A 2,996-nucleotide genomic window follows, 5' to 3' on the forward strand; every position below is an offset into this window, starting at 1 on the left:
TTAAACATGTGAAGGATCTCTGCGAACTGAACATAATTAGTTTAAGGAAATGGGTGAACAACACCCGTTCCGAAAAGGAGAGTGTATAAATACAATGTGATTACGAAAAGCAATCTACCAGTTCTCCACCTAAGCGGAGCCCATAAATGAGAATCGCTAAAGGCCTGCTTTTTATTGGGCTTCTGTTAAACTAACTCCTAAAAGATAGCGGGTTCATTAAGGTTTAGGGTTTTGAGCGGCGTGACGTGTCAATATGAGCTTTAAATACCCATCCCTCATCTCGAAGTATCAGATTGTGAATTCGTCGTTTTTGCATCTTCTGCGCATTTTTCGTTTCTGTTGTGATTCAGCTCATGTGTTCTTGTTCGTCTGGTGTAGCGATGCTTAAACAAACTCGTTGTTTCAATTATTCTTTTGCAGTGTGTGCTGTTGATTCGAAGATTCGTGTATCTTTGCTTTATGATAGTTATTTTCTTCTTATATCGATCAGAAGTCTTAAGGGGTTAGCAGCGGTGATTATAAATAATTCCTCGTACTGAATGCTATTGCCATGGCATGACAGACACGATTACACCCATAGAATATGAGCTCTGCCCCTTTTATGCATTCTTAGTTAAGTATGGTATGTGATATTGCATCTAATTAGTGTCAAAATTTTAAAATCTTCAACTATAAAATATTATTTTATAATAAAAATATAATTATACAATTTTTGGAATATTACAAATTATGAATCTTGTTTTCTCTTTATCATATTTTTCATATGAATGTAACTTGTTTAAATGATTTAATATTTAAATAATAAAAATAAATATTTATATATTACACTTTTTTTGAAAAAAAGTTTATTTCTTAAAGTTATTATCCGTAACACACAAATCTATAAATTATGTAATGAATTATATAAATTGATAATAAAATTTTATGTGTTTTAATTATGTTTTATTATTTTACGACTCTTTTAAAATGATTTATTTTTTATTTTTATAATTATAATACAAATTTATATAATAAATTTAAATTTTTAAAAAATTAATATATTGAATTTTTAAAAAATTAATGTATTGAATTGGATATTTTACATTATTTAAAAGAAGTATCTCAACTTATTATCATTATTAACTCAATTTAAATATAAATAATAAAGCCATGAATATGGTTCATTACACTCAATAATTTAGAATATTTAGTAATACAAAAACAAATAAATAAACATAATACATATATATTTTAAATCTCTCTTTATAATAAAATTAAACAATGCTCATAACATTTTGGGAAAACTTACAAGAAAATTATCCATATACTTCAGGTATAAATAGATTTTAGTGATGTGGGAGGGAAATTTCATACGTACAATACAAAATCATTTGTTTAAAGAAATTAATTTTTTTTTATTAAAAATAATTACAAAATTCAACCTCCAGAACAAAACCTATTAACTCAATTTAAATATAAATAATAAAGCCATGAAAATGGTTCATTACACTCAATAATTTAGAATATTTAGTAATACAAAAACAAATAAATAAACATAATACATATATATTTTAAATCTCTCTTTATAATAAAATTAAATAATGCTCATAACATTTTGGGAAAACTTACAAGAAAAATATCCATATACTTCATGTATAAATAGATGATTTTAGCGATGTGGGAGGGAAATTTCATACGTACAATACAAAATCATTTGTTTAAAGAAATTATAATTTTTTTATTAAAAAATAATTACAAAATTCAACCTACAGAACAAAACCTCGTTGAGATAGTGGGCCACCATGCACACTACAAATTTTGCAGAATGCAAACCCCTTGGGCCCACTGTCCTTCTACAACGGGCTTATACTTACCAAAAGAAATTGAGGGAAACAAGATCCTAATTAATTAGTTGTAAACAAAAGTTAAAAAACTCGCCGTTGCCGGGGATCGAACCCGGGTCACCCGCGTGACAGGCGGGAATACTTACCACTATACTACAACGACTGGATGTTAAAATAAATTACATATATTTTAAATAATTATATATATTGGAAGTTCCCCTCGTTCTGTGTCATAATGTCAAAGCACTGAACAACTTCTCTACTCTTTCTTCTTCTGTTATTGGTCATAAATCCTAAACTGGACTTGTTTATTGATAACCGAAAACAATTGAGAAGACGCTTGGTGTTGGAGACGAAATCCCCTTAAGGTACATTTAATTTCGTTGTGTTCTTCTTCGCTCTCTTTTTTGTGGCTTCACTCGTGTTCAATTTTATGATTATGATTCGGTTGTGGAAGGATAATGCAATCTTTCATGATGTTGTATCGTGCATTCTTTTTTTTCCCGACTTTCTTCTTTTGATGTTTTGGATGCGCTAGTAATACTGTCCTGCATCAATTTCTTTTTTTCTTTTTAGTAAATTGTAACTATTAGTTTGTTTGATTTGTGTTCCTAAGATATGAATTGTTGAGCATGGTGAAGAAACACTCCAACTTAATAGGGAATGTGCATGTGGAATGACACTATATAATATTCAATCATTCACACATCTTAGGTAAGAAAATATTAAAGGGGAATTGGTTCACAAAACTAAAGAGAATAAAATCCTTTTTAATCGAAGTGCTAATTAAAGAAAATGTTAATTTAATACGAAAGATAGTTATTCCTACTTAATTCTTAAGCTCACCAAGGGGAGTGCAGTATAAAATGAAAACATCAAATAAATGTTCAGTGTGCTTACTTTTATACAAGACTAGATCATGGATTTTTTATCATAAAATAGATGTATTTTTCTTGTCAAGAACAGTACACAAGGAGTAGTGAAATTATCACTTCCCAAGTAGGAAAATTTTTAACGAAAAGTTTGAGGATTTTCTAAGAATGGAAAGGTTATCATCTATGCAATATGCTACAAATATGCAAATGGGAAAAACGCACGCGGAAATAACACACATAATCACAACTCAACTGCAGAAAAATAAACGACACAAGATTTAATGTGGTTCAGTCGCCA

At 28.9% G+C, this 2,996-nt stretch overlaps 2 non-coding genes across 2 annotated transcripts; one reads left to right on the forward strand and one right to left on the reverse strand.

Moving 5' to 3' along the window:
• The first annotated feature begins 503 nt into the window (after window positions 1-503).
• LOC137823252 (small nucleolar RNA snoR8a) lies at window positions 504-592 on the forward strand. The gene has a single exon (XR_011083105.1). It is a non-coding gene; the product is annotated as a small nucleolar RNA snoR8a (small nucleolar RNA).
• Window positions 593-1,914: 1,322 nt separating this feature from the next.
• Window positions 1,915-1,986, reverse strand: TRNAD-GUC (transfer RNA aspartic acid (anticodon GUC)). Its single transcript has one exon. It is a non-coding gene; the product is annotated as a tRNA-Asp (tRNA).
• Between the last annotated feature and the right edge of the window lie 1,010 nt (window positions 1,987-2,996).

This window comes from Phaseolus vulgaris, chromosome 9 (genome assembly GCF_051622355.1).
Source record: "Phaseolus vulgaris cultivar YP4 chromosome 9, ASM5162235v1, whole genome shotgun sequence".
NCBI classification, from domain to species: domain Eukaryota; kingdom Viridiplantae; phylum Streptophyta; class Magnoliopsida; order Fabales; family Fabaceae; genus Phaseolus; species Phaseolus vulgaris.